Below are 21,345 nucleotides of genomic sequence, written 5' to 3'. Positions count from 1 at the left end.
TGTTGGAGATGCAACAAAGAAGTAGGCTCTCTAGAACACATCTTTTGGGATTGCACCTACTTACAAACATTCTGGCAATCCGTACAGAACTCGATATTCATGCTATGCAAGCTCTCACTCCCTCTTACACCGAGCAACTATATTCTACACCTAGTACCCAACCTGCATAACATTCCAGCAAGGGATGCGGTACTCAATATTTTGGTGGCAGCGAAGACCCGCATCGCAGCACACTGGAAAAGCACCCATTGCCCAGATATTTCAGAAGTGCTATCTAATGTTGACTCCACGTACAACCATGAAAAGGTATGGGCCACAAAAGGCAACGCAACCAAATTCAACACTAACTGGTACAACTGGGAGTCTTTCTATGGTTCCTACACTAAGTGAGCAGACATAACGTTTGTATAACGTTTGCACACCTCAAAGGCCTAATGAGTAGAGGATGCAGCTATTCCACACGTCCATTTACACTAAAGGTCTGGACCAACTACCTCTATGGTATTCTTACATTCCTTCCAGGTCTCCCCCTCTCCCCTCCATACATACCATGGACTAGAAGTACAGGACGCTACCTTAAGCAAACATCCAAGTAGTTAGTAAGCATTTACGGAATTAAGACATTCTGCCGCTTGGCGAATCTGCACAACCATAGCGTAACTTTATGAATCTTATGTCAAATCGTTCATATTTACTAGTATGTACATAAACTTAGACGAGATCGCTCACATCCACGCAACCTGTAACATGAGCAAGCAGAAGTGTTTTGGACATAAGCAATGAAGGTATGACAACCCTTAAAATGTGTATTATTAAAGCCAATATTATTGACAGTATTACTCATTGTATATAGGCAATGAAGTTATGATAACCTATAAAATGTGTAACGTTAAAGCCAATGTTATTAACAGTATTACTCACCGTAATTGTATGTGTCTTATATCTTTCTACTCAAAGATGTAAAATTCATGTCACAGATTGCATTTATCTAACAATTTGGATGTACCTCTTTCTCTATCCTTTTTTCCTTTTTCTGTTATTTCCTGTTTTTATTTGACAAAATCAATAAAAAGTATACATTGAAAAAAAAAAAATATTGTTTTTGTATTTTATTGTACCCTGTTGTATCAATGCAATGTTTTGTGGACCCAGGACCTACTTGAAAAGATAAGATACAAGAGAAATCTGAATGTGTCTTTTCTGGTAAAATATTTTAGAAATAAATAAATAGATAATAAATAAATATTACCAATGCTGCTGTTAGAGCAAGGACTTCAGGCACATCTTCTCTGGTTTGCATGGAACCCACAGTAAAAAACACTTACAATATATTATTTATTCATACAGTAATTTCTTTTAAAATGTATTTATACATGTTTTAATTGATTGGGTAGGTAAGGCATTTCAAATATTATGGCTATGGCAAAAAACTGGTCCAGATCCATGCAATTCTAAATGTTTAAACCTGTTCTCGGGAATAAGTGCAATAAAAATTGAGATGGCAATCTCACTAGAAATTATCTTTTTTGATCAATTTATTCACATAATTCGCAGAGCTACATTCTGTTTTGCAAATAAGAACTGAGTTATTCTTTATTCTAAAGTATGGTTTGCGAACATTCTACACACACTTAATAAAGTCAGCAGCATCAAGTCATAATAACAATGACAAAAAAACAAAACAAAACAAAAGAAATCAACCTAAACCAGTTCTTAATCCGCTAAATAAATTAGAAGACAGTTTCTATAGGTTAGTTATATGATAAACTAAAGCACTTGAAATGCAACAGTAGCATGTCTATGTCCTGGTTACCTGCAACATTGTACTTTTCCTGTGTCCTATTACTATTCATTTCTTTACACACTTCTGATACACACTTTAAAATGAATATTCAGTTACTCGAGAAAGGACTTAAAATCATTTCACGTGTGCACAATCAAATCACTTACTTATATATTCTGTGGGTTAAGCTAGTTTTGCAAAATTGACATGGCACAGCCTGGCACAGCTTGGCACAGATATAATTTGCGGTGTTCAGTGATGATACAAATATATGCATACAGTGCACGAATGACAGCATAATGAAAAAATGTTGGTAACATAACCTGAAGGTGCAGCAGAAGTGTGTGTGTGGTTTACGCTTTAATTCACCATTCCCCTTAATAGTATTTATTAGACAAGAAAAGCAGAATTGTCGCCTGCTCAAAGATGACAGCACTCTTTCACTATATGCCTATTTACCCAGATTATCTTTCACATATATTCCCTATGTCAGGGGTGCCCAAAAGGTAAATCCCCAGATGTTTTAAAACTAGAGCTTCCATTATGCTTTGACATTCTAAAAGCACGCAGAGCATCATGGGAGTTGTAGTTCTACAACACCTGGGAATCTACCTTTTAGGCACCCCTGCTCTATGCAATGTGAAATATATTATAAACATGTGATTTAAATATATTTGTACATTATTTACAAACAAAATTAATATTTTATCTTTTTTTTTTTCCCAAAAGTTCCTTTCACTCCAAAAAAATACAAGGAAATGTGTGTGATCATTTATAAAGCCACCCAGATGAAGGATGGATCTAGCTTCCTTTCAATGTCATGGTCCATGCCATATTTTGTGGATTCTAATAAGAGGCGTGTATGTCTGTAGATGGAGAGTTCAGGCAGCAAGGAGAATTGCAGCTGTGTAGAGCTGAATTGCCACAGTGTGGAGCTGAGCTGGTGCTGATGATTTTGCTATGTGATGCTGTAGAAGAATCGCTCTTAAATACAGGGCAATGAAATGGGCATAGAGGTTCTGCAGCTGCAATCCTCAGGCTGGATCTTTGAATGGGCTAAGACCATTCTCCTGTGAATAGAATTGCAACTTCCAACAAACAAGTGATAGGGAGAACGGCTGCAGAGGCTACAGCTTTAATGAACATGGATAATCAGGATAAAGCAAGCATTGAGCAAGGCACAGAAAACAACTGACTATGTTTTGGAATTAGATTTTCCCGGCTATAGGAGTGTAAGATTTCACCTGAATTCAAGGATTGGTCAAATTTATCACCTAGTGCATTTGTCTGGTAAGTGCTTGTGATTATAGTCATTTTCCATCAATGCTAGTGACTTTTCAAGCTGCGCTTTTTAAAAAAAAAAAAAAAAAATGTATTTAGCGGATTAAGAACTGGTTTAGATTGATTTTTTTTGTTTGTTTTTTTTGTCATTGTTAATATGGTTTGATGCTGCTGACTTTATTAAGTGTGTGTAGAATATTCGCAAACCATGCTTTAGAATGCAGATCCCATTCAGATGCAGAGAGTGATACATACTTCATTCTCTCCTACGGTATAGCTTTCTTTTTGACTGATGCTCAGCTGGGAATATTGCTGTATGCTGCTGAGCTGTTAGCAACTCAGTACCATATGAAATGTATTACCATCCACTAATAGATCATTTTAGCCCAGATATGTATTGCATTTAAATCCCATACTCTAAGCATAGATGCAAACATACAATATTAGCTCTTTAAGGATCCCACATGTTACTCCATGATATGCCAATGCCCCAACAAAGTTTTTGTTCTAAAATAAAATAAAAGCTTGTGTTTCAGCCCACATTTAAATCAGGTCACAATTCTATATTACTTTTTTTTTTTCATTCTTCATCTGCAGAGTAATAAGTTCAAAGATGTCACATCTAAAATGCAATTTAAATGTACCAAGTAGTGTGTGTTATTATTCACAAGTCTTAACATGCTTATGTCCATGTTCTTCATCGTTGATAAATATTCAGTTGAAGACATTATAACAGAGGAGGAAAGCAGTTATCCAAATTTATAGTGCAGCAGTGACATTATACTAAGAGGCTGATCAATTCCAATCATTTCTGTGTAGGAGGTGTGAGGAGTGCTGGTGGCTCCTAGAGGTTGCATAAACTTTGACAATGATTTCTCTTTGAATAGCTGTTATGCACTACACATGATAGTTCATGGGGATAAAACATGTTTTTTTTTTCTTCCATTTATATATATATTGAATGTGTATTTTTTCTATATTATGTTCATATTGGGCTAATTGCTTGGAGTGTTCTATAAAAGATATGTCTGTTATTACATGAAATATAATTCAGTAGGATCATTTCATTATTAGTCATGTAGAATGCATAGAAATAGATGATGTTTAGCAGCATGTTCCAGAATGAATACCAATGGTGGATTGATGGAGAAAATGTATATAGATCATTGTGTTTCACAGCCATGGAATCTCCACCGAAGCTCTGACTCACAGACACACACAATATTCTTGTTTTGGAGAATATGTGAATGGTTCCCCTGTTGGCTCAGAAAATTTACTTGAGATGCTTAAAGATTTCATGAAATGGTTTGAACGTTGGGACTTGTATTTATTCACTTCTTTTAGCGTTTATTAAGGGTGAATAGGCTAATGAAAAGGAATTAAATCTATTAAAAAAAGGGAAATGTGAATTCACAGTAAGACAAATTAAATATTGCCAGCATTGGATTTGATAAATGATAACCCAGGGAACAGATTTGCTAATTACTAATTCCAAAGTAACTCAATATTTCACTGATATGCTCATATGACCAGTTTTAGAATTTCTTCCTGTACTCAAATCCAGAGCATTTTTTATCTTCTTGAAAGGGAGAAAAACCCAACAAATATCAATACAGCTTGTTCAAAGATAATTTACTTTTTGCTCTCTGCAGTATCCCCAAGGGAGATCTGATATGCCAAATAGTCTTTTTCACTAAGAGATCCAGAGGAATTGAAATTAATTATATCTTTTTTATTTTCGTTTATAATATTCTTATCAAACGCATGTTTTATTCACATCATTGTGTTTATATTTAATTGTACAGACCTTCATTCATCGTTCATGCAGAAGAAACAACCGTGTTATTTTTATTAATGTGCACTACAAATGTAAGAACAGCAGCAGGGCAGGATCATCAATCATTCAAATGAACTATATTGAATTTCTTAGAATTTGCCACATATTATTATGGCACAGAGAACTGGTGAGCTCTCCTGCATTTTACAAATACAGCAACCGATATTCTGGGTGTCTAAAATAAATGAAATACACTTAATTATAATTGTTTCTTGGGGGATGCAAAATATGTCTGATTTGTGTCTTTGTATAATAAACATGCATCGGTGTGTGGACATTTGCTGCCATTTACATTTGATTGCACATACAATTCCCACAGTCATGTTGATTAGTGTGCTGTAGCATATAGACACAGCCTCCCACATTCTCTATGGTTATATATGTTATTAAAACCTGTTACCATCAGAAACTTTCATACTACGATTGCATTACATATCCATTTAAAGCTTTAGGCTGATAGGTAACAAGTTAGTCACTCATGTTAGAAAATTCTGAAAGTTAAAATCAAGAATCATGCCAACAAAATGAAATAATTTGATTATAACATAACGGTATATAATAACTAGAGTGTGCTGAATATGCTTGTAATTTGGCATTAGTAATCCCTATATATCCAATAAGCATAACTCTAATTAAAAAACAATTTCACGTTGCATGACGAGGGAGACTAATTCTGGTAGATCTTGAAAAGCTCATAAAAATATAAAATAAATGAAAATATTTATTACATGATTGTACAGTTTCATGGGGTGAGCAGCTAGACATGGCATATACTTTTCTCCCATTTGATGGTCTACCCATACCCAAGGTTCTTATCCTCACAGAGTCTCATACTGTCTATGCATGAATCTGCTCTTTCTGCCCATTTTCTTTATTTTTTATTTTTTTATGGGAATGTTTTTTCTGCCCTATAGCAAATAAAGATGGATGAGAACACCTGTTTTCTGCTTGGGTTAATCTTTGTATCTTTGCATAGTTCTGAAATTTTACAATAAAAAAATCTGTGGAGCTCAGTGAGTGAATTTTCAACAAATGATGATCATGATCTTGGAAAATGCTGGTGCTGATTTTTTTTTACAAAATATATATGCATTTTTTTGGACTTAATAATAAAAACTGATAAAAAATTGATGAAAAAAAAAAACCCTCAAACTTTTCCACCAAGAAATTAAATTGTATTTTTCTATGTTCATAAGAGTTTCAGATGTTGGCAAAAAGTACATTTTCATCTATTTATCAGTTTCTGAGGTGGGATTTTCTCCCAACTCTATTCTCTATCTTGTTTTTCTTTTTCTTTTTTCTTATTTTTGTGTCCCCTTCATGCTCCAGTGGGCTTGGACTACAAGATCAATATGATCCACATATAAATGTGATTAGTTGTTGTGAATCCAATCACCAATGGTTTTGTGATTTTAGAAAGCATAAAATAACTTTGTTCTAGAATTCTATTTTTTTTTTAATATTACAATGATACTCTTAGCCTGCTATGCTGTTTAATTTGACCACACTAACATGCACACATTATGATAGTAAGCAAGAGTTTTGTTTGCTGCAACAAAAAAAACAAAACACATCAATGTTAACAATATATTATAAAAAATATGCATAAGCACAATATAAAACATTTCTACATTATACAAGACACAACCTAATTCTATGGCAGAGAACAAACAAGACAACTCAGTCTATTGGTCTTTTGTGCCCATTCCTTGAATTTTAATAACATAAACATTTGCATTTAAAAATATAAGGCCTACCATAAATTCTAAATCAGTGGTAGGCAACCTTCAGAACACCAGATGTTGTGGACTGCATCTTCTTAGATACTTTGATAGCATTATGGTTGTAAGAACATTATTGGAGAGGGAGTCCACAGCATATTATGCAATGGAGTCCCTAAACATGTGGGGCATAGTCAGATGACCTCCATTAACTTGTCCTGTAGAAATTAAAATAAGTTAATACGTATAAAATTCAGCATAATCAACATACATATACATACAGCCTACATATAGGCATCCATAAAAAAAAATAAAAAAACATAAGCCCACTTTTGTTTAACCAAAGGAACTCTACAGAATAATGTGTTTGTTTGAGATGGTCCAGGCATCAATTTGTTACAGCAGTTTTACTTAATTTAAAGGTGATCTATGGATTAGGATTAATCCCATGAGAAAACAGCAATCAATTAACTATGAATATGTGATATGATTCTGAGATATAACCTTTGTCATGAAATATATTTTATAAAATGTCCATATATGCAAATGCTTATCAAAGGCATAAAGACAGTTTTCAATCAATGACTGCAAAGACAAATAATAAAAAAGCACATGGAGGAAAACGAGAAGACAAAAACAAGCAGAGTTATTCGCTAAAGTGTGATTTTCTGTGAATTCAATGTAAATTCAAAGAAATGTTCAGGTTAGGTCAAAATTGGATATTGGAAAACATTTTCAAGTCACTTGTATGCCCACCTTGCCTATTTTGGCCTAAAAAATGTAATGCACAGAATTCCTGATTAATCTCATCATCAGTGACCGAATGTTTCAAGAATCACAAATTGCACAGAACTTCTTTTCTGAAGAAGATCTTGGGGGAAAATGTCTTATGTAACAAATTGTTTTTTTTAATTTTAATTGCTGGATTTTTTTGTTTTGCTTATAGACACAACTCTTTTTAAACATGCAATACTTATTAGTCAAATAACCTTTGAAGTTAAGAGTTGTTCCTTAACAATGTCATTATGAAAATCTAGTTTTGTCCCCAGAAAATAAGAAAAAAAAAACGTTTCCCCTCAAAGCAAATTTGATAAATCTGTTCAATATTCAGAAATTAACATTGAACTGCCACAACGTACTGTTGGCCTGAGTATTCCTAACGTGTTTTCTTTTTTTTTTTTAGTATAATAAATGTCCAATGACTAAAGCCATGTTTGCCCACTTTGTTTAATAATATATTTATTTAACTGACACCTCTGGAGAACATAATATCCAAGTACTTTTGAAACAAAATGCATTCCACAAACAGAATCCTTTCCCTCAAGTCAAGAGCCTTTTCTATGACTGAAGCATAGCCTCAGGCTTCTTGAATCATTATGAGAATAGTGTCAAAGGTGTCAGCCGTATGTGAATATTCAGAAAGTAACATTTCTCTTCTGTCCCAATTGTAATGCTAATTAAAACTGTGATGTATAAAATGACTTGTGATTTTTTTTTTTTTTTTTAAATAAATGGCAAAAAATATGTAAGTTTGACAAAACTGATAGAATTGAAATTGTTATGTATGGTACAAAATTATTATACCCCCTACAAAAAATAAATAAAATTACAGCTGTAAAGTAAAGTATGCAGTCTGTTGTGACCAATGTTAGGAACTGAAATATAAACTGTAACCTGGACCCAAAGCACACAGTGAAAACTATTAAGAATAACAAAAAAAGACTTAATCCTAAATAATAATAATAATATATTTTTTATTTTTTTTTAAAGTAGCATTATTGCACATATTTATATGTATTTTGGACAATTGGAATTTATGCAAGCTGTTCACCTGTTCTACACTAGTCCACAAGCTCAACTGCTGGTACTGGACTCTGAGCCTTCTACTTTCTCGTCACATAATGGAATTAGACAGGTGTGTCCACTTTTCCCCCTGCTTTCTACATTATTGTTCAAGACTCTTTTATAGCTGGTTTGATCTTATCCCCCCTATCTAGGGTTTAGCTGTTCTGGATTTTAGTTATATGTTTTCTGCATATACTGATGGTCTTGTTATGTTGGCAGCTCCATTGGCAACTCTTCCCTCTTTACTTGAGTTTTTATCAGCATTTAGTACTGTGTCAGTAAAAAAAAAAAAAATAAGCGCTATGCCCCTTGACATGTCGGCTGTGGACACAGCACAGATTCATTCACTGTTTGGTTTTTATGGGAGTGTTTAGGGTTTTGATATTAGAGGTATGTTTAACTGCTGAATATTCTGAGTTGAATCTTCTTCTATACACTAAGGATGCACCGTTGTCACCTATGATTCTCTTGTATAACCCTCCGGGGGAGAGGATATGGGTGAACTTGGAGGTGGGTCTTATGGGCAGTTACTTGCCTCAGATTTATATGTGGCTATATAAACCGAAGAGAACGCTGCATAGGACCCGTTGTCCATTTTTTTCTCCACTCTCTTGCATTATAGGAAAAATTAAAATATATAATTTCTTTCTTGCCTCTACTACCCCCAGGTTATGTTACCTTAGTGGTCTACAGGACGCCGGTTTAAAAAGGCTTTACCAACTTTATTAAGATAATAATTCCTTTCTCAGAACTCAGGAAGGTAGCTCCTCTCTCAGGGAGGATCAGGGAAGGGTAGCAGCTCCCTCTGAAATTACCTCACGTGAATCCCTATGTGATCAATGTATGGTTTAAATAGTCTTATAACATTGTTGTTCAAGTCACTTTGCTCAAGTCCAGGATAATAGGGAGACAGTAATGTGAACAATAAGAATAAGAGCTTTATGCTTCACAAAAAAAACATGGTTCCCTTGAGACAATTTCACAGCCTGAACAATTGCTTTTTCATGGTGGGGTATTTTTTTGTTTTGTTTGCTTTTTTTCTGTAGAGGACAGAGATTGTGCTTTTTATTTTCCTTGTAAAATGTAGTTTTTTTGGAAAATATAAGTTTTATTTTAGTAAGATTCAGAGATAGCTCGCACGTCCCTGTCAATCCAGCAACGTTTCCATTGATCAGCATCATAATGTAGACAAATCAAAAAGCTATAACATTAATTAGCTTTTTCCAGAACAACTATGAAAGAATGTCACTATCATATTGTTAGTGTACCTGGTATTTGCTGTTGAAGGGTGCGGTTTCATGACCTATAGAATGTAAGCTCGATTGAGCAGGGTCCTCTTCAACCTATTGTTCCTGTAAGTTTTTTTGTAATTCTCCTATTTATAGTTAAATCCCCCTCTCATAATATTTTAAAGCGCTATGGAATCTGTTGGCGCTATTTAAATGGCAATAATAATAATAATAATAATGACATCTAACTGGTGTAAAATGTTATTTTTTTTTGCTAGTTTAGTATTTTTTTCCAAATTTATTTTCAGAAAAAACAGGTTTTCTATATACAGTTGCAAGAAAAAGTATGTGACCCCTTTGGAATGATATGGATTTCTGCACAAACTGGTCATTAAATGTGATCTGATCATCATCTAAGTCACAACAATAGACAATCACAGTCTGCTTAAACTAATAACACACAAAGAATGAAATGTTGCCATGTTTTTATTGAACACACCATGTAAACATTCACAGTGCAGGTGGAAAAAGTATGTGAACCCTTGGATTTAATAACTGGTTGAACCTCCTTTGGCAGCAATAACTTCAACCAAACGTTTCCTGTAGTTGCAGATCGGTGCACAACGGTCAGGAGTAATTCTTGACCATTCCTCTTTACAGAACTGTTTCAGTTCAGCAATATTCTTGGGATGTCTGGTGTGAATCGCTTTCTTGAGGTCATGCCACAGCATCTCAATCGGGTTGAGGTCAGGACTCTGACTGGGCCACTTCAGAAGGCGTATTTTCTTCTGTTTAAGCCATTCTGTTGTTGATTTACTTCTATGCTTTGGGTCATTGTCCTGTTGCAACACCCATCTTCTGTTGAGCTTCAGCTGGTAGACAGATGGCCTTAAGTTCTCCTGCAAAATGTCTTGATAAACTTGGGAATTCATTTTTCCTTCGATGATAGCAATCCGTCCAGGCCCTGACGCAGCAAAGCAGCCTCAAACCATGATGCCCCCACCACCATACTTCACAGTTGGGATGAGGTTTTGATGTTGGTGTGTTGTGCCTTTTTTTCCGCCACACATAGTGTTGTGTGTGTCTTCCAAACAACTCAACTTTGGTTTCATCTGTCCACAGAATATTTTGCCATTACCGCTGTGGAACATCCAGGTGCTCTTGTGCAAACTGTAAACGTGCAGCAATGTTTTGTTTGGACAGCAGTGGCTTCCTCTGTGGTATCCTCCCATGAAATCCATTCTTGTTCAGTGTTTTACGTATTGTAGATTCGCTAACAGGGATGGTAGCATTTGCCAGTGACTTTTGTAAGTCTTTAGCTGACAATCTAGGATTCTTCTTCACCTCATTGAGCAGTCTGCGCTGTGCTCTTGCAGTCATCTTTACAGGATGGCCACTCCTAGGGAGAGTAGTAGCAGTGCTGAACTTTCTCCATTTACAGACAATTTGTCTTACCGTGGACTGATGAACAGCAAGGCTTTTGGAGATACTTTTATAACCCTTTCCAGCTTTATGCAAGTCAACAATTCTTAATCGTAGGTCTTCTGAGGGCTCTTTTGTGCGAGGTATCATTCACATCAGGCAATCAAGCAAACCCAGAACTGGTGTGTGTTTTTTATAGGGCAGCTGTAACCAACACCTTCAATCTCATCTCATTGATTGGACTCCAGTTGGCTAACATATCACTCCAATTAGCTCTTGGAGATGTCATTAGTCTAGGAGTTCACATACTTTTCCCACCTGCACTGTGAATGTTTACATGGTGTGTTCAATAAAAATATGGCAACATTTAATTCTTTGTGTGTTATTAGTTTAAGCAGACTGTGATTGTCTATTGTTGTAACTTAGATGAAGATCAGATCACGTTTTATGACCAATTTGTGCAGAAATCCATATCTTTCCAAAGGGTTCACATACTTTTTCTTGCAACTGTAATGAACACAATAAGACTGTGCTAAAAAGTGTCATTTATAGCTAATCATTTTTGTGGATTAGTAAAATGATTAAAATTGCTCTTGATTTTCAGTGTGGCCATCACTCATACAATGTACATGTGATGTTAAGAGGGGCAGGGGAGAGATAAACAATACACTTATAGAGTAATATGTTAATTATTATTATTATTTTATTATTTATATAGCGCCATCAGATTCCAACTATTTATTGGTAAAGTTAATGGAAAATGGACTCTTATATATAATAACAACTGAATATTTTCTTTGTGTTTTGCACACAAAGGATTTTTAGAAAACAGTTGTTTATATGTTGGTTTTTGTTTTGTGGGTTTGTATGTGTGTGTTTTCCTGGCATATGTCTGTCAGAGAGATTTCTCAGATTATACAGTACAGAGTGCTTTGTAATATGTCCATGTCATGGATTGGTCTCCCAGACCCTGGTGACATGGTGAGGAGATGATAGAATGAGTGGCAATCCATCCACTGACTGCCATGATGACAATCTACGTTAAATGGCTCCATCTTTTACTACATTAGAAGGAGCTGGAGATTACGTACTTGCTTCTCTATGGCTCAACAAACACCAGAACTTCACAGTTTTAGGAGATTAGGCAGAGATAAATGACTGCTTTCGACCAATATCGCACTCAGCAATGTTACAAGGGAATGGGTAGGATGGAGTTTAATGAGGGAAATGGGGGATCGGTTCTCAGAAGATATGTGCATTGCTCACACAGATATAGCACTCACATGACATATGGATACTGTATACACAAACACATATACCCACACTAAGGTTGCCCACAAATAAGCAGTTGCACTCACAGAGATAATGCATTCAGGAAGAGATGCAAAGCCAGTGAACCACTCATGGACAGCTGCTTCATTGTGGTTCACTGGCTTTGCACCTCTTCCTGAGTTGTGTTTTAAAGCTGTTGTATATAGCAAACATAAACTCCAAGGAATTCATGTTAAAAATTTAATAATGAGGCAAAAATGTGATTCTTTGTTGAACTAATTTGCATATGCCCACCCAAAATCCCTTGCAGTAGTAACATCACTGCAAATTTGAGATTTCTGTGGGAAAAGCAAGTCTTATAGCTTGACTGGTATGCAGATTTGTGTTTAACGATGTGTTAAATATGAATATATATATATATATATATATATATATATATATATATATACAGATGCTCCTCACTGACCGACCGGGTTCCATTCTTATGACCCGGTTGTAAAACGAATTGGTTGGTATGTGAGGCGCATGCACACCAGTGCAGGGCTATGTTCGGAGAAATTTTCCTGAAGATAGACAAGCGCAGCAGAGCAGGGAATCCCTCAAATCTATGTTCAGGGAACGTTCCCCGTACATAGATTAGATGGATTGCCTGCTCTTGTGCATTTTTCTATGTTCGGGGAAATTTCCCCGAGCATAGATTAGAGGGATTCTCTGCTCTGTTGCGATTGTCTATGTTCGGGTGAAATTTCACAGAACATAGACTAGCTTTCTAATGCAGAGAATGCCTTGAATCCCCACGCTAGAGAGCTGGTCATAAGCGCGAGCCGTCACAAAACAGGTAGGTCGCAAAGTGAGGACCACCTGTATATATAATATATATGTGTGTGTAAATGTTATTTTGGCCACATCATGTCTCGATGGATAGTAAAGTGTGTGTACAATTGTATGTATGTACATACAGCCTTATTGATGCACTTTCTGGTATGATAGGCCATGACAGGACAAGGTTCTGAAGGATTGAGCTTAAATAGGGAGTGTGTCATTCCTATAGTCCAGTGACATCTGAGCAACACCTAAATCTATGCTATCGGTGTCACAGAAATGATGCAGGGCCAGCGTCATTCAGTGTATAATTGTGAGCAGTGGGGTCTTCGTTATTTACGATGCCAGAACGACACAATATGTAACAACTTGACATGCAGAGACACTGAAAGGATGCATGTCAAACAGATAACATGACAGATTAGACAATGTAAGTATGACTGTTTAGCGATATGAATGTATGTATCAACACGTGATTGTCATTTACACTGAGACTGCTATATATAGTATAAAAGACACAATGATTAATGGTCTAATTAATAGAAATATATGCTTGGATGGAGGTTGTTATATTGCATTGCTGATACAGTGGGCCATATTTATCTAGCTAGCAATAAACTAGATTCCATGTTGCTCATGTTTGGCCGCAGCTGATTGACACTAATGTAATATCCCTACAGTATGCATGCTCCCTATATTACACACAAGCAATTTTTTCTTTAGAGATTTAAATTTTAAAGGTTATCGGTACTTAAACTTGCAAAGTAATGATATGCTTAATGAATGTATTCTGCATAAAAACCTCTAATTGCAGCCTGCACATTTATTCTGCAGTTATTATAAATAGAAATGTACACCTTCATTCTTTATAATTACCATTGTGTTATCCATTATTACTGTTATTTTATTTGTACATATATTTTGCGAATAGTGATTATAATTATTTTAAGACTAAGCATTTTATGGGTCAGCAAAAGGGCATTGTGTATGTCATTTACTTGAATAGAATTGAATTAAATCTTGGAAGAACTGAAAAACAGAAAAAATGATAGTACAATAAACTCTATGCAAACATTTGCAAAAATTATAAAGTAATTCAAATAATTCTAAGGACTAGATAGAATATTTCCACAATATTATATCCCCTGCCACAGCTTTCATAAAACTCCACAGTAGTCATCCATAACACTCCAGTCCTAATGGGTAGTATTAGAAAGAGTTATATAAATTCTGAGGTTCTGTCGCTTAACACGTGTAAAACCATACGAAAAGTGCCAGATAAGTTTGTACTAATGAAGCAAATCATTACTGCTGTCTCCTATTGAAGAACTCTGACCATCCTAGTACCATCCGCAAAATGGTTTGTAGACTTGTGAGAGACAAAATCTTGTTCTTTTTTTATAATCATATACTTTAACAATAGAATAGCTGCTCAGAACTGCAGTTCACTCCCATTTTAAATGAATTATATGAATGCTGCATAGAAAATATACAAACAAACTATGAAAAAAACAACAACAACTTGTCTCTTAAATAGTCCACAAACACTTGAAGTGCTGTGATTTGATCTGTGTATGCTACATTTTCTATAAGCTCAGCCAGCCTCCAGTGGTAAAGGGTGGACGTTTGAATGATCCTTTTAGCTTTACTTGTTATGGTTTACATGTCTCAGTGTTGTGTAGCAACATCTAATTCTCTTTTGCTTTGAAAAGTTGCAGATGGAATATGAATTAGCAGGTGAACACATTGTATTGATAAGCATTATACTCTCTCTCTTGTAAGACATAAATGATTCAAGATGACTCAAACACCTCATATGTTTGTCTATCAAAATATATCCATGCTTTTTGCAGAGACCACTGACCAGCATTATCTAAAATATTTTCCTCCATAAATAAATGTTACCAACATTAAATAATAAAGCCTTATATTAAAAAAAATAACTCTTAAATTCGTATTAAAAAATAATAATTTAGTTGAGAAACTACTTGTTATTCAAAAGGTATATACGCATCAGTTGGTGTCTAGAAGGAACACACCTGCCCTGGGTTACAGCTGACCTCATTCAAATGTACCAGTTTAGAGATTCACTGTGGTCAAAGTTCAAGCATATTGGCTCCATGAATGATCACTGTGCCTACAAACCCTGGCGAAATGCATGCACAAAACAAACAAAAATGGCAAAGGCCCAATATTTCTGTGAAAATTTGAACAATAACATATCAAACCCAAGAAACTTTTGGAAAATCATAAATAGCATACAAACCCCCACAATCCACTCCCAACCCTCCACTGTCAAAATGGACAACTAAACACTGCAAAACCCCCTAGATGAAGCAAATGCCTTTAATAATGACTTTGTTTGATATGCTACCACCCTGGTTGCTAAGATAAATGCACTCATTTTCAGACCAAAAATAAAGATCAGGCCCTGCCAAATCTTCAAAATCCTCTTATAGAGAAATACAATTTTAGACCTGTGTCTGTTAGTGTCGTTAATAAACATCTTAATCATTTAAAAATGAAAAACCAGTGTGGACCAGATCGAATCTCAGCAATGTTGCTGAAGCTCAGTGCGCCAGCAACTGTTAAACCTGTCACTACCCTTATCAATGAATCCCTGGTGTCAGGATACCTTCCCAAACTTTGGAAGACTGCAAAAGTAGTACCTATCCATAAAAGTGGTGGCAATACTTTGGTATCTAACTATCGCTCAATAACATTGCTCCCGGTATTGTCAAAACATTGCGTCCACGCGCAACTATGTGAATATTATCAACAATCAAATTATCTGACCCCTGATAAATTAGTCTTTCGTCCAAATCACTCAACTTCGACTGCCCTCTTAAAAGTTTGCAATGATATCAAAATTGGCATGGAACAAGGAAACTTAACTAGAGCTATTTTCCTTGCTTTTGCAAGGCTTTTGACACAGTAGACCATAGCATTCTTTTCCAAAAATGTAAAAACTCAAGCATTGGTGATTGTCCGCTAACCTGGTTTCAATCATATGTTTCAGACCGATTGCAATATGTTTACATTTCTGATAGCCACTGTGACGGAACCAACCTTACCACTGAGAACTGGAGAAGCCTGGTTGCTAGCCTCCTGCCCAGTGATTATGGTCCCTGGGAGATATTGCCCTTTAAGGGACTGAATTGGGGCTTATGGACTTCTACCATAATGTACTGACCCTTTAAGAACTACTTTTGGGCAGGTGGATTGTATTATACTGTCCCTAGCTCTTTAAATACTTTGGGGAAGGATTGGTACTTTTGTATATGACACTTCGGACACAGTCGAAGCTGTCGAAGCTGTCGAAGTTGTCGAAGCTGTCGAAGTTGTCGAAGCTGTCGAAGCTGTCGAAGTGCCGAAGTTACCGAAGTTGTCGAAGTCGTCGAAGTGGCCGGCATCGGACAAAGGACCACGTGGCGGCGGCCATTTTAACTTCGAACACCGCCAACCCTTAACATCAACTCCACTTCGACAATTCGAATACCGGCCACACTTCGAATGGGACTTAGCCGTTTTTATGCTAGAAAGTGACCGACCGCACAGCCCAAATCCATGGAACTGTTTTGGGCAAGGAAAGGTGCTTGCGGTCGGTCATAAAAGGACTTCCGTGTAACTTTTTATTTACAGAAGGGATTGGTATGATTTTTGAGAGTGTTTATGTTTAAAGTATGCTGAGTCTGAATATGTGATTTGTATGTGGATGCGATGTATGGTTTTAAAGTTATGAAAGTTGTGTAAAAGTATATTTTAAACTGTATACATAATGGGATTATGTGTCACACTAAGGGGAGGGGATGTGTGGGATGTAACATCTATGTCATTGGTTATTTTATGCCTCCCCCTGGGTGTGGCCTGTATGTGTACTCATGTAATAAAAACCAGGCTGGGTGCCCCAGCACCTCAGACCACTGCTTGACATTCAACACGGAGCCTTGTCTCGTTCTTGGGGGGATTCACTGTATGCTGTTGGAGATTGATTGCTAGGAGTGTAAGCTGATGTCTGCTTTTCCTATTCGTCTGCTAGCAGCTATTCGTGAGGTTCCAGCTTGGAGTGCTATCTTATTCCCTGGTATGCAGTTCGGGAGTTTGATGCATTCGCCTATATCCAATTCGTGAGTTTTGATGTTCTGCAGTAGCTGTGCCTTTCTGAGAAAAGGGGATTATCGCCTAAACAGATTTTAACCCCTCATATGCTGAAACGGTCCGTTACAGCCACTCCCTCCCTCTTCCAGTCATGTGTGATGATCCCCAAGGCTCCATACTTGGTCCACTGCTCTTCCTATTAATTATAAATGATCTGCCTAATGTCTGCAAATTCTCAACTGTACACATGGGTGCAGATGACACTGTAATCTATGTTAGCAAACCCCAATCTACTGCAGCTTGAGGCTGTGCTCCAAAACCAATTCAAAGAGGTAGAAAGGTGGATAGCGGTTAACAAACTCTTCCTAAACACCTAATACCTAAATTAGGTAAACTACAAAATCAACAACTATTTATCAGATCAAATTCAAATAGCATACTGACAGCAGTCTGTTCTTTCAAATATCTAGGTATGTTGCTAGACCCCAATCTATCCTTTGGCCTTCACATTGAAAAAATATCTTCAAAACTTTACCCAAAACGAAGTACCATGTACACAAACAAATCCTGCCTAAGCTCTACAGTAAGGAAACAGATGCTAATGCCGGTAATTGATTATGGGAATGTCATGTATGCACCCGCATTGCAAACCCACCTTAATAAACTCAATCTCATTATAAAATTCATTCTGCCGCTTTGTACTAGAATGTAATTACTTTACCCACCATCGTGACATGTTAAAACAACTAAACTGGAATCCCGACGCACTCTTTATCTTTCCAGCCTTGTGCATGAAAACATTTCTGGGAAGCTTCCACCCTACCTGAGTAGAATACTCTCCTCAGCTGTTCCCACCTCCTATAACCTCTGATCCAGTACTAGCACAATGTTTAGTAGACCACAATACAAAAATAAAGTGTCTCGATCATCATTTTCCTACAGAGCACCGCATTATGGAATAATCTCAGAGACGCAGTCAAATCTTAATTTAATCTAAAATCTTTTAAGAGATCTATGGCAGTATACCTCAGCACAGAATGCACCTGTCATGGTTGAATATATTTATCACCTGTTATGTGTTAAATGTATATATGTGTGTGTTTATGTATATATATATATATATATATATATATATATATATATATTTGTGTTCAGGGCATTCTCATATGATATAGAATAAAATGGTTGTAGCGATGTAGCTTTAGGAATAATCGGTTGAGGTGTGCCGAAACCGACGCATGCTGTAGGCCGGTAAAAAGTGGGCTTACATAGAGGAAATATGAACAATGGGAGTGGAGGGTGGGGCTATTCGTCTGACCCACAAAGGTAAGTAGGGAAAGGGGGGAGTCCCTTTTGTAGGTCTATAGCCCCTCCCACAACTTCAGGCCATGCCTTCCAATTTGTGTTCGGGGCATTCTCATATGATATAGAATAAAATGGTTGTAGCGATGTAGCTTTAGGAATAATCGGTTGAGGTGTGCCGAAACCGACGTATGCTGTAGGCCGGTAAAAAGTGGGCAAAAAGAGAAATATTAATGCAAAACATTATACAGGATCATAGTGCATTTGTTAACCATCGGGTAGACATTTTAATGAAAGCTTCCTGATTCCTGAATCGGCTGTGGTATGTACGTCGCATAAGCCTATGATTCCGAGCGGCCCCGTGTCTTTAACGTGTGCGGGGATATCTTGGCTATATAGTGCATGAACTCACCTGTGGTAAGGACAGTATTGTACAGTGACAGTAATGGTTCAGTGGTGCGTATGGTGGCGTATTTGTAGTCGGGGCAATATAGCTGTATACAGAAATCTAGCATATAATAACCATAATATCAATGAGTTGGAACCAGTCGGTTGTGGTGTGCCAAAACCGACAGAGCAGTAGGCCTGTAATAAAAGTGGGCAAAAATAAAATACCATAAGACATAATACGGTGACCAATATTTTTTATTTAGATAAGTCACAGAAAGCTAGTCTTAATTCTTTTACAGGATTGGGTATGTAGAGAGTGTAAGCTGAGGATTTCCAGCGTCCCATTGTCTTGATGATGTGCGGGGGGTATGGGATTAGCAGATGTAAGGTATAGTTTTATCGTGTTAAATTATAGTTTAAGGTTAATGTGGCAAAAGGAAGTGAAACCCAATATTGATTCTAACGTGAACATGTCGTGGGTGTGGAATTCAGTGATGAATTTCTTGAATATGTGAAATGCCCTATCGTAAGTGTTCCTAGTATTTACAGAAAGTGCCAGGTGAGAAATGTGACGTGCGTGATCTAACAAAGCTTTTAATCCATTATCATGTCTTGGAAAAGTGGGGCTGGGGTTGCCAGTCTGGAGGCAGTGGGTAGTATCGTGAAGAAATCCTGAAAACGAAATCGAGACAAGTGATCAGCACTGATGTTTGTGCACCCTGGAACGTGAATACATGTGATAAAGAATTGACAGGTGGCTGCTACCCATGTGATTTGTCTTAAGAGTCTCATAATTACCAAGGATGCTGACCGGCCTTTGTTGACAATATGGCAAGTAGCCATATTATCAGAATAGCACCTAACCAATGTGGTCCCCAGGTAATGGCCGCCGCCACGATGGGGTACAATTCAAATAAAGCTGAGGTCTCTGTGAATTTTGGAAGTGATTTAACCTCGGTTGGCCATGGCCCCCAAAGCCATCGGTCTCCCCAGATGGCTGCAAATCCTGTATTTGCTGCCGCGTCTGTCCATAAAAACAGACAAAGTAAATACAATTGATACAGAGGTCAGAATTCACAAATCCTAGTACAACTCCCAGGTAAGGAAAACCTGTGGGAAAATGTCAGGGAAATCAGGACACCAATCTAGGTTAGAACAGTTATATACGTTTGTAGTAGAATTTATGAGTGATTGTAATATCGTTTGTGATCAGTAGGGGCGAAATTCCCCTGGAGAACTGGTTGAAAATCGTGCTTATTTCGTGAGTAGTTGCACGAACTAGATGGAGTATAGATACATCCGAATAGATACATTTAATTGTAATTTGAACCGAAAAGAAATTGCTATGTGTATAACCGAATGCGTTTGTTAGTTTAAGTGATATGAACATTTGCGAGTGGCTAAGGGAATTTAGCCGAGCGGCGTGCTGTGTTTAAATGAAAAGTACCGAACGTGGGTTTTATACGAACGGGGCTCCGCCGTGTAAAGCCGGGAAGTTTGCAGCGGTTGCTTTACGGCGGGCCTAACTTACGTTTTTTGCGGCGGCAAGTAACGAACAAGCTGTGCGGACGCTGGCGGCGGGAAGGAGAGCCAGGAGAGCACTGGACCACCCAGGAGAGCACTGGACCAGGAGACCACGAGGAACAGGTAAGAAAAAATCCAAGATGGCGGTCTGAACCGCAAGTAAACGTTTCAGACTCGCCAGACCATTAACGGTAAGGTGGGAGTGGATTGGCAGCCCTTTAAAAGGGAAACCAAGCCCCTCCCACAACTACAGGCCAAGCCTTCAAATATATATATATCATTTGTATATTGTATTTTTTTGTAATATTGTATCCTATTGTAACAATCCAATGTTTTTTGGACCCAGGACACAAGAGAAATCTCAATGTATCCTGGTAAAATATTTTATAAATAAAATACTGATGATTAATCGGAATACTAGAGTAAGAGTAACACAGTATGAAATAATGTTTGTATGTGTTTTTTAGGATATTCCTTGCTCCAAAGAGAGCAAGAGAGAGGACTTAGACATGTTCATTTTTCCAATGGGAGAAAGTGCATTCCTTTGTGGTATTATACTTCTTCCGTGTTCCAACACATTTTCAATAAAAAAAGAAATTAAAAAAATCTGAAACATAAAAACATTTAAACAATATTGAAAAGAATATTTATTGTCAGTGGTTAATGTGGCCTATAACTAAAAGCAGTGTTTTTCAACCTTCTACAGAGAAGTACCCCTGCAGGTCTAAAACATTTTCCTAAGTACCCCTGCCTCAAGAAAATAATTTGGATTGATTTAAAAATCTAAATGAAATCAGTAGTCACGGATATTTAAGTTAA

The 21,345-nt window shown here is 36.8% G+C and overlaps 1 protein-coding gene across 1 annotated transcript in view; it reads left to right on the top strand.

Annotated features, from left to right (window-relative positions):
* The first annotated feature begins 2,663 nt into the window (after positions 1-2,663).
* The window catches only part of SNTG1 (syntrophin gamma 1), an 807,514-nt gene continuing 788,832 nt past the window's right edge, over positions 2,664-21,345 (top strand). The window contains exon 1 of the mRNA XM_063450437.1: positions 2,664-3,073. The gene's annotated coding sequence lies outside the window, so the exon portion shown is untranslated. The remainder of the gene's footprint in view (positions 3,074-21,345) is intronic.

This window comes from Pelobates fuscus, chromosome 4, assembly GCF_036172605.1.
Source record: "Pelobates fuscus isolate aPelFus1 chromosome 4, aPelFus1.pri, whole genome shotgun sequence".
Taxonomy (NCBI): Eukaryota; Metazoa; Chordata; class Amphibia; order Anura; family Pelobatidae; genus Pelobates; species Pelobates fuscus.
This window is presented reverse-complemented; position numbering and strand designations above follow the sequence as displayed.